The sequence below is a fragment of the Taudactylus pleione genome, unplaced genomic scaffold, assembly GCF_031769625.1.
Source record: "Taudactylus pleione unplaced genomic scaffold, aTauple2 ptg000421l, whole genome shotgun sequence".
In the NCBI taxonomy this organism is placed as follows: Eukaryota; Metazoa; Chordata; class Amphibia; order Anura; family Myobatrachidae; genus Taudactylus; species Taudactylus pleione.
Window position 1 is genome coordinate 1,763,890 of NW_028284823.1, and position 12,499 is coordinate 1,776,388.

Consider the following 12,499-nt stretch of genomic DNA (forward strand, 5'->3'; position numbering starts at 1 on the left):
GGAACAACTTGGATAAGTAAAAGCATTTTATTTTAGGTTTTACAATTCCAGCCAAAATATATATTTTTTTGCTTTGGTTGGGGGCAGCCTGTAATTTAAAAAACAAACAAACATATAATTTGACTTTTGCTTAAGTAAAAACTATCAAAAATGTTTTAATATTTTGTAGAGAAATGTAAATATAGAATTTTGTTTCCTCCGCTGGGAGAATTCGGCCTAATTCGGCTCATTTTTGCTACACTCACTTTGAAAGGTTTATCATGGCTGCTCCTAATACAACTGTAGCTGACAAAGTAGAACATATAATTTATGTCTTTAGAATGTAAGCTCTCACGAGCAGGGCCCTCTTCCCTCATGTGTTTTTCCTTCCCTTACTTATATTGTCATCTACTCTATACTCCAAATGTTTATATACCATGTACTTGTCCTGCAATGTCTTGTACTGTATGTCACTGTTCTCTTGTTTTGTTCAAATGTTTCTGTACTTTGTTTATGTTCTTTGTAAGGCGCTGCGGAACCCTTGTGGCGCCATATAAATAAAAGATAATAATAATAATGTCAGTATACACTGCACATTTATCACTTTCACATGCAGGATATATGGAGTTTTAAAATAAATATTTTCATTTTTAGGGAATCCAGTTCCGCTTAAACTCATTTCTAAGTTAATGCAACAATTGTTTTGTCAACTTATTTCATCCTTCAGTGTCACACTTGTGTCACAGGGGAGCAATCAGCTAAATGGTAATTCTTGTTTTCTGCTGCTACTGTAACTGATCACTGTGCTACTGACTGATCACTGTGCTACTGACTGGATCACTATGCTACTGACTGATCACTGTGCTACTGTAACTGATCACTGTGCTACTGTAACTGATCACTGTGCTACTGACTGATCACTGTGCTACTGACTGATGACTGTGCTACTGTAACTGATCACTGTGCTACTGACTGATCACTGTGCTACTGTAACTGATCACTGTGCTACTGACTGATCACTGTGCTACTGTAACTGATCACTGTGCTACTAACTGATCACTGTGCTACTGTAACTCATCACTGTGCTACTGACTGATCACTGTGCTACTGACTGATGACTGTGCTACTGACTGGATCACTATGCTACTGACTGATCACTGTGCTACTGTAACTGATCACTGTGCTACTGTAACTGATCACTGTGCTACTGACTGATCACTGTGCTACTGACTGATCACTGTGCTACTGTAACTGATCACTGTGCTACTGACTGATCACTGTGCTACTGTAACTGATCACTGTGCTACTGACTGATCACTGTGCTACTGTAACTGATCACTGTGCTACTAACTGATCACTGTGCTACTGTAACTGATCACTGTGCTACTAACTGATCACTGTGCTACTGACTGATGACTGTGCTACTGTAACTGATCACTGTGCTACTGACTGATCACTGTGCTACTGTAACTGATCACTGTGCTACTGACTGATCACTGTGCTACTGTAACTGATCACTGTGCTACTGTAACTGATCACTGTGCTACTGACTGATCACTGTGCTACTGACTGGATCACTATGCTACTGACTGATCACTGTGCTACTGTAACTGATCACTGTGCTACTGTAACTGATCACTGTGCTACTGTAACTGATCACTGTGCTACTAACTGATCACTGTGCTACTGACTGATGACTGTGCTACTGTAACTGATCACTGTGCTACTGACTGATCACTGTGCTACTGTAACTGATCACTGTGCTACTGACTGATCACTGTGCTACTGTAACTGATCACTGTGCTACTGTAACTGATCACTGTGCTACTGTAACTGATCACTGTGCTACTGTAACTGATCACTGTGCTACTGACTGATCACTGTGCTACTGTAACTGATCACTGTGCTACTGACTGATCACTGTGCTACTGTAACTGATCACAGTGCTACTGACTGATCACTGTGCTACTGTAACTGATAAATGTGCTACTGTAACTGATCACTGTGCTACTGTAACTGATCACTGTGCTACTGACTGATCACTGTGCTACTGTAACTGATCACTGTGCTACTGACTGATCACTGTGCTACTGTAACTGATCACTGTGCTACTGACTGATCACTGTGCTACTGTAACTGATCACTGTGCTACTGTAACTGATCACTGTGCTACTGACTGATCACTGTGCTACTGTAACTGATCACTGTGCTACTGACTGATCACTGTGCTACTGTAACTGATCACTGTGCTAATGACTGATCACTGTGCTACTGTTACTGATTACTGTGCTACTGACTGATCACTGTGCTACTGTAACTGATCACTGTGCTACTGTAACTGATCACAGTGCTACTGACTGATCACTGTGCTACTGACTGATCACTGTGCTACTGACTGATCACTGTGCTACTGTAACTGATTACTGTGCTACTGACTGATCACTGTGCTACTGTAACTGATCACTGTGCTACTGTAACTCATCACTGTGCTACTGATCACTGTGCTACTGTAACTGATCACTGTGCTACTGTAACTCATCACTGTGCTACTGACTGATCACTGTGCTACTGTAACTGATCACTGTGCTACTGTAACTGATCACTGTGCTACTGTAACTCATCACTGTGCTACTGACTGATCACTGTGCTACTGTAACTGATCACTGTGCTACTGACTGATCACTGTGCTACTGTAACTGATCACTGTGCTACTGACTGATCACTGTGCTACTGTAACTGATCACTGTGCTACTGACTGATCACTGTGCTACTGTAACTGATCACTGTGCTACTGACTGATCACTGTCCTACTGTAACTGATCACTGTGCTACTGACTGATCACTGTGCTACTGTAACTGATCACTGTGCTACTGACTGATCACTGTGCTACTGTAACTCATCACTGTGCTACTGTAACTCATCACTGTGCTACTGACTGATCACTGTGCTACTGTAACTCATCACTGTGCTACTGACTGATCACTGTGCTACTGTTACTGATCACTGTGCTACTGACTGATCACTGTGCTACTGTTACTGATCACTGTGCTACTGACTGATCACTGTGCTACTGTAACTGATCACTGTTCTACTGACTGATCACTGTGCTACTGTAACTGATCACTGTGCTACTGACTGATCACTGTGCTACTGTAACTGATCACTGTGCTACTGACTGATCACTGTGCTACTGACTGATCACTGTGCTACTGTAACTGATCACTGTGCTACTGACTGATCACTGTGCTACTGACTGATCACTGTGCTACTGTAACTGATCACTGTGCTACTGACTGATCACTGTGCTACTGTAACTGATCACTGTGCTACTGTAACTCATCACTGTGCTACTGACTGATCACTGTGCTACTGACTGATCACTGTGCTACTGTAACTCATCACTGTGCTACTGACTGATCACTGTGCTACTGTTACTGATCACTGTGCTACTGTTACTGATCACTGTGCTACTGACTGATCACTGTGCTACTGTTACTGATCACTGTGCTACTGACTGATCACTGTGCTACTGACTGATCACTGTGCTACTGTAACTGATCACTGTGCTACTGACTGATCACTGTGCTACTGTAACTGATCACTGTGCTACTGTAACTCATCACTGTGCTACTGACTGATCACTGTGCTACTGTAACTGATCACTGTGCTACTGTTACTGATCACTGTGCTACTGACTGATCACTGTGCTACTGTTACTGATCACTGTGCTACTGACTGATCACTGTGCTACTGTAACTGATCACTGTGCTACTGTAACTGATCACTGTGCTACTGACTGATCACTGTGCTACTGTAACTGATCACTGTGCTACTGTAACTGATCACTGTGCTACTGTAACTGATCACTGTGCTACTGTAACTGATCACTGTGCTACTGACTGATCACTGTGCTACTGACTGATCACTGTGCTACTGTAACTGATCACTGTGCTACTGACTGATCACTGTGCTACTGTAACTGATCACAGTGCTACTGACTGATCACTGTGCTACTGACTGATCACTGTGCTACTGTAACTGATAAATGTGCTACTGTAACTGATCACTGTGCTACTGTAACTGATCACTGTGCTACTGACTGATCACTGTGCTACTGTAACTGATCACTGTGCTACTGACTGATCACTGTGCTACTGTAACTGATCACTGTGCTACTGACTGATCACTGTGCTACTGTAACTGATCACTGTGCTACTGTAACTGATCACTGTGCTACTGACTGATCACTGTGCTACTGTAACTGATCACTGTGCTACTGACTGATCACTGTGCTACTGTAACTGATCACTGTGCTACTGACTGATCACTGTGCTACTGTTACTGATCACTGTGCTACTGACTGATCACTGTGCTACTGTAACTGATCACTGTGCTACTGTAACTGATCACAGTGCTACTGACTGATCACTGTGCTACTGACTGATCACTGTGCTACTGTAACTGATTACTGTGCTACTGTAACTCATCACTGTGCTACTGTAACTCATCACTGTGCTACTGATCACTGTGCTACTGTAACTGATCACTGTGCTACTGTAACTCATCACTGTGCTACTGACTGATCACTGTGCTACTGTAACTGATCACTGTGCTACTGTAACTCATCACTGTGCTACTGACTGATCACTGTGCTACTGTAACTGATCACTGTGCTACTGACTGATCACTGTGCTACTGTAACTGATCACTGTGCTACTGACTGATCACTGTGCTACTGACTGATCACTGTGCTACTGACTGATCACTGTGCTACTGTAACTGATCACTGTGCTACTGACTGATCACTGTGCTACTGTAACTGATCACTGTGCTACTGACTGATCACTGTGCTACTGACTGATCACTGTCCTACTGTAACTGATCACTGTGCTACTGACTGATCACTGTGCTACTGACTGATCACTGTGCTACTGTAACTGATCACTGTGCTACTGACTGATCACTGTGCTACTGTAACTGATCACTGTGCTACTGTAACTCATCACTGTGCTACTGACTGATCACTGTGCTACTGTAACTCATCACTGTGCTACTGACTGATCACTGTGCTACTGTAACTGATCACTGTGCTACTGTTACTGATCACTGTGCTACTGACTGATCACTGTGCTACTGTTACTGATCACTGTGCTACTGACTGATCACTGTGCTACTGTAACTGATCACTGTTCTACTGACTGATCACTGTTCTACTGACTGATCACTGTGCTACTGTAACTGATCACTGTGCTACTGACTGATCACTGTGCTACTGTAACTGATCACTGTGCTACTGACTGATCACTGTGCTACTGACTGATCACTGTGCTACTGACTGATCACTGTGCTACTGTAACTGATCACTGTGCTACTGACTGATCACTGTGCTACTGACTGATCACTGTGCTACTGTAACTGATCACTGTGCTACTGACTGATCACTGTGCTACTGACTGATCACTGTGCTACTGTAACTCATCACTGTGCTACTGTAACTCATCACTGTGCTACTGACTGATCACTGTGCTACTGACTGATCACTGTGCTACTGTAACTCATCACTGTGCTACTGACTGATCACTGTGCTACTGTAACTGATCACTGTGCTACTGTTACTGATCACTGTGCTACTGACTGATCACTGTGCTACTGTTACTGATCACTGTGCTACTGACTGATCACTGTGCTACTGACTGATCACTGTGCTACTGTAACTGATCACTGTGCTACTGTAACTGATCACTGTGCTACTGACTGATCACTGTGCTACTGTAACTCATCACTGTGCTACTGACTGATCACTGTGCTACTGTAACTGATCACTGTGCTACTGTTACTGATCACTGTGCTACTGTTACTGATCACTGTGCTACTGTTACTGATCACTGTGCTACTGACTGATCACTGTGCTACTGTAACTGATCACTGTGCTACTGTAACTGATCACTGTGCTACTGACTGATCACTGTGCTGCTGTAACTGATCACTGTGCTACTGACTGATCACTGTGCTACTGTAACTGATCACTGTGCTACTTTAACTCATCACTGTGCTACTGACTGATCACTGTGCTACTGTAACTCATCACTGTGCTACTGACTGATCACTGTGCTACTGTAACTGATCACTGTGCTACTGTAACTCATCACTGTGCTACTGACTGATCACTGTGCTACTGTAACTGATCACTGTGCTACTGTAACTGATCACTGTGCTACTGTAACTCATCACTGTGCTACTGACTGATCACTGTGCTACTGACTGATCACTGTGCTACTGTAACTGATTACTGTGCTACTGACTGATCACTGTGCTACTGTAACTGATCACTGTGCTACTGTAACTCATCACTGTGCTACTGACTGATCACTGTGCTACTGTAACTCATCACTGTGCTACTGTTACTGATCACTGTGCTACTGACTGATCACTGTGCTACTGTTACTGATCACTGTGCTACTGACTGATCACTGTGCTACTGTAACTGATCACTGTGCTACTGACTGATCACTGTGCTACTGTAACTCATCACTGTGCTACTGACTGATCACTGTGCTACTGACTGATCACTGTGCTACTGTAACTGATCACTGTGCTACTGACTGATCACTGTGCTACTGTAACTCATCACTGTGCTACTGACTGATCACTGTGCTACTGTAACTGATCACTGTGCTACTGACTGATCACTGTGCTACTGAATGCGGGGTCTGCATGGGGCAAAAATAAGGACAGTTTGTTTTTCCAGATCACTCCCCATGTACAAAGCATTGATTATCTTGCCTACTAGAAAGGTTAATTTGTTCCTATAGACAAGATTCTGCCAGTCAAAACAGCATAAAATGGATCTTAGGGAATATAAACATTCCACTAGTAAGATAAAAACAAACTCCTGCTGGTGCCCTCAGGCTGACCAGGACAAAACTCCAATTGATCATTAATCAGATTACCCAGGAGGTAACAAAATAGTCATGCAATATAGCAAGTTCAAATCATTCTGTAATGGCAAACAAAAACAGATTTGCTCTATATTTTAGGTTGTTAAAGACTTATAGTCAATTTTTTGCATAAACAAAGCTGGTTTACATGCTCAAAAAAAAACATCACAAATGTGTTCCTTATCACTTTGAAAACAAAGGTGAATATTCTCAGGGGATGCAGGCAGGAAGCCGACGGTCGCAATGCCGACCGCCACCTTCCTGACTGTCAAATCCCGGCAAGGTACAAATGACAGGCGTCGAAATCCCGACGGCTGTCGTTAGACCTACGCTGGGAGCATACCGATCAAAGGTAAGCCGGACGCCGGGCACGGAGAGCCGTAGGGAGGGAGGGTTAGGTTAGGGGCTCCCGGGGGGGACTTAGGGTTAGGCACCCCCCCCCGAGAGGGTTATGGGGTGCTAGGGGAAGAGGGGGTTAGGCTTAGGTACCCCCGGGGGAGGTTAGGGTTAGGCACCCCCCACGGGAGACTTAGGTTTAGGCTGCAGGGAAGGGGGGTTAGGTTTAGGCTCTTCAGGGGGGTTAGGGTTAGGCACTAGGGGGGAGGTTAGGGTTAGGGGTGTAGAATAGGTTAGTTTTAATTACCTTTTTAGCTTTCGGGATCTTCACCCCTGCCATTTAAGAAGTCTTACAGTGATTTTGTGTTTATTCAAGTATTTTAGGGCCTCCAGAACTGTGCACAACACTTGAGGTGAGGTCTTACTATAGTGACAATATAACCTCCCTCCATTAGCCGGGTTCCCAAGATGGCATGGACACCCCCCCTGGCTCGCACTGCCATGTAGCTTCTTCAAGAAGGGGCCCCGTACTTACAAAGTGGCATTTCTTGTTGCAGCGATAAATGGTGATGAGAAATCAGCCTTATTACCGGAGTAAAGGGGCCTTTTGATAACTATGACTCCAAGTTCCCCTTCTTCTGTTATTGGTGTCACAGCAAGATTTATTTTTTATTCTGTTTTTGAATCTTCGAGTAACACATGCATCATTTTACATATTGATGCATTACATATAAGATGCCATCCTGTAGTTCATTCTTTTATTCTTTTTTTAAATCACTACATTTGTATCGTGTTAAAACTCTGTATCAATTGCAGAAAGTCATAATGGCCCTGCTAGACCACAGGTGTTGTCACTAATAAATAGGTGGAACAAAACATACAGTAGCCCCGGACTGATCTTCTCAGCTTGGCCAGCCACCACAGAGGGACTTGGCCAACCATTATAGAGTACATGCAAAGAGTAGGGGCCCTTTATAAAGATGGGGGCAGGAGGGCTAATCTTGGTTTAGTTTCCATAGAAACAAAGCAAGCATCCAAGTTCATCCATGATCCTGCTCCACCAAGTTACTGACCCCTAGAGGAGGGGGTGGGGCCCTCAGGCAGTGGGGCCAACTGTGGATTTTCCTTTTACACCTGTGGGCCAGTCCGACCCTGCATGAGCCTCATTCAGAGTTATGAATAAATTTAACTAGAAGACTATTTTAATAACTCCAGTTCTCTCCCCCTTTCCCTCCCCCACATGAGGGTGCGGAGAAAGGAGTGGAGGTGTTACAGATTACCCAGGCCCTGGACTCTGTAGGGGCCCAGGATTGAAGGGGAGGCATAAAACCTCCGTGGCCTCACCACCCCAGCACACTAGCCTGCCAGAAGTCTAGGCAACCCTGCCCCCCCCCCCAAACTGCTCATGTTTGCAGGATTACTTTAATCATGCACAGGTGTCTTAATCAACTTGGCTGGTTCAGTAATTGTCCTCTTTTTAAAGACAGAAATCCTGAAAACATGAGCTGTTGGAATATACCTGCCTTATTTTGGGGAGTCCTTCTGGGAAACTAGGGAGAGTAGGCTACCTACTCGGATCCACATCTGTTTATTAAAAAGAGGGCAGGGGTAGGCGGCATTTAAAATGAGCAGACTTTTAGGTTAAACATAGAGGTGATCATTAATTGTGCGCTACATACAAAAGCAGTCTATATTTTTCCTGCATGCAAAGAATATTTCCGTTTGAACATGATTTGTCCAGATACAATTTGCAACCTTTTAATGCCAGTTACATAAGCTCTATCCTCTGATTCACCATGATCTATCACTTTAGTTTCAGTGCCAAAAATATCTATTCCTTTAATTTCCATTGCATCACTGACATCTAGTGGTTGTAGCCAAAATCCTCATAGTCATAACACTAAATAGATAAAATGAATCTGCAAAAATGTGGGTTTAGAAAACGTATTTGGGCATCAGCAAAGTTTGCGCTGGGAAGTGCCCAGATTCAGATGATCTGTCTGTTTTTTTTATTGAATTGTGGGCATTGATGACAAAGCCAATATCGGGAAATCTAAAAATCTGTGATCCTGCATAATAACTAGTGGCCATACTGATGATTAAGTTCAACATTTATGTATTGAGATTTTCTTCCATAAAATACAGCTAGTATTTTAGTTGGAACTTCATGCAGTAGATCACATTAGTGCATGTTAATGTTTGTTGGTACAATATTTATGCACATAATAATGCAATTCCCTATATAAAGTGCGTCTTGGTGCAGTAGGTGTTCCAATAAAACCCTCAGGCACAGTTTCTGCCACATGCAAAACTCAGGGCCTGATTCAGAGCCGCTCGTAAGCGGCCGCTCGTTCGTTCCGAGCGATGTTTGCACAACTGCGCATGCGTACGGATTGTAATACGCATGCGCGAAATAGTCAGTGCGGCCGAAAATCGTTTGTTCGCTAAATAGCGAATGCCTGCTATTTTGAGTGACAGGAGGAGGCGTATGTGGGTGGTAACAGGGGAAGGTGCTTGAAAACGGGGAGTGGAAATCAGAACGCAGGCGTGCTTAAATGTCAAAACGGGCGTTTTATGTGTGTGCATAATTAATACAGCAGCGTCATTGACCAAGTCACTGGGTTATTTTATAGTCAGAACTGCTCGCAAGATTGCGGTAGGAAAAACCAACCACAAGAATAGCGAGCAGTTCATACGCTGGTCGATGTACTCGATTAATCTAATAAATAGCGGACATGTCGTAGGATGCGAGCGGCCAGGGGGTGTAGTTTTCCAAAAAACGACCGCATGTTTGGTTCGCTCGTTCAGACCTAGAGGCGTGAACAGACCGCAAAGAGCGAACGGTTAATTTGAATAGCCGGACCCTTTTTCTGAACGAGCGAGCGCAAATAGCGTCCAGCTCTGAATCAGGCCCTCAGGTCATATTGTGGTGGAAAAATGTTCTACATCCTCTTACTAAACCAAGAATACCCCCCTAAATCTGGCATAAAAAAATGCATGGTGGTACAAAATTGCACTCGTGCAGGAGATTGCAGTGATAGAATAGATTAGGGGCCTGATTCAGATTTGGGAATAGAGTAAGATAGCGCAAGCAATGGGGCATACACGCTAGACAATAAAAATGAACCATATGAACGATAACGATATCGTTCAATGATATATTGTACATATCGTCCAGTGTGTATGCACCAAACGACCAATGATGCGTGCTTCCGCGGGTCATTAACGATGTTTGCTGTCGTGCATACATACAGGCCAATCTGACGATATCATCAGAAAGTGCCTGTTCAGGAATGTGGCAGGATGATATCGTACAGTGGGTCTGATTCTGTAAGGATCATAATTGCAAAGCTGCATGCAGGCTATAGATATATGATGTTTGCAATTGTGATACTTGCAGATATGGTTATGCACAGGAGGCCTCACTCCTCCTGTGCATTATTTATCTGATCTGCGTTGTCCAACGCAGCATCGGATAATCTGCGTAACATCAGCCGGCTGCGGTGACCCATGGGCAGCAGTTTAGAGGAAGAGTCCAGGAAATCTCCATCAGCCGATGGAGATCCTGGTCTCTCCCCCCCCCCCCCCAACAGCGGCGACAGGCCTCCATTTCGGGTAACGGAGGCTGTCACCGCCCCCTCCCCGTCCCCAAATGGCAGCAGACTGTCAATCAGTGCCAGTCTGCTGCCAGTTTGCAAGCGGACTTACAGACCCGTTCTGGGTCTGGTGCCTGCGCAGATTGCAAAACATCGGGAATCTGCGCTGAGCAGTGCACGCTGAATCAGGCCCAGTGTGTACACCAAATATCTTTCACCAATATTTTTCAGAACATCATCTAGTGTGTATGAGCAGTGCCAGATTAATGTCCACATGGGCCTGGAGCTGAAATTCATGAAGGGTCTATTGTATGCCGCTGCAGGGGGTGTGACAAGTGCCGCAGTAGTGTGACTGGTGATGTGGGGTCGTGACCAGTGCGGTGTAGGTGTGGTTTACATAGGGGTGTGGCCTGTGCTGTGGGTGTGTTTAGTTCCATGGAGGGCATAGCTGACGTCTACCTTCAGCCTTGTGAAAGGATGTAGGCTGTATGGTCTGCCTTTCCTTGTGTGCTAGGATAGTGTAGATTTATAAAACAAAAAAAGAAATCCAAAATTATTGGCATATTTTTTCTATAAGTGTTATAAACATGTCATTATATAGACAGATAGACAGACAGACAGACAGTAAATTGGTAGGGCACACACTTAAGGGAACCTAAGCGGGTGTAGTGTGGTATGTTGAAGGGAAGGTTAGGGTTAGGCTGTGATGGGAGGAGGATAGGGTTGGGCACTAGGGAAGGTTAGGGATAGGCTGTGGGGGGAGGATAGAGTTAGGCACTGTAGGGCATGCTTGCCGACTATCTGGCTGCCCCTTCCGGGAGGGAGCAGCCAGATCGGCTTGACTGGGGGGGGGGGCGTGGCCAGCAAACGGGCCAGACTACAAAAGTTTGTGGGTGGAGCGGGGGCGGAGCCACGCAATAGCGTCATTTTGGCCCCGCCCCTGTTACACGCTGCCGATATTACAGGCAGCGTGAAGCAGGGGGCGGGGCCAAAATGACGCGATTCGACGTGAATCGCGTCACAGGCCCCCCCGCTGCCGAGGATTTCCCTGTCATTGCGGTGGGGGGCAGGAGGGGTCGGCAGCTTACCGGGAGACTTGCCAGCCTTCCCGGGAGGTCGGGAGCGGCACCCGATTTTCGGGAGGCTCCCGACCTAATCGGGAGGGTAGGCAAGTATGCTGTAGGGAGGGTTAGGAGCTAGGGAGAGGTTACAGTTAGACTGAGGGGGGGAGGAGGTTAGGCAGTACAGGGAAGGTTAGGCAGGGGTGCACCTCTCCAGAGTCCCGCGTCTGCTGCAGCAGAGCTGCTTAAATCACCTAGAAAATAGCCACCAGCCATTTTCCCGGAGTTTTGCGTATGCGGAGTGAAATCTCCAGGAAAATGGCAACTGTGCCATTTCCCCAGTGACATGCACATGCACAGTAGACTCTGGGTACAGACTAGTGCCCAGAGTCTACTGCTGCGCTCAGTGCGCTGCCAGCTGCTGGGGAGAGAGGAGGGGGCCTGTCGCCCCTTCAACTCTTAATACGCCCCTGGGTTAGGGAAAGTGTGTGTGTGTGTGCTGTATGTATGCAAATATAATTTTTGTGTGTGTGTGTGCTGTATGTATGCAAATATAATGCGTGTGTGTGTGTGCTGTATGTATTCAAA

At 45.2% G+C, this 12,499-nt stretch overlaps 1 pseudogene; it reads left to right on the top strand.

Moving 5' to 3' along the window:
* Nucleotides 1–12,499, top strand: part of LOC148506197 (uncharacterized) — a 52,395-nt pseudogene that overhangs the window by 30,051 nt on the left and 9,845 nt on the right.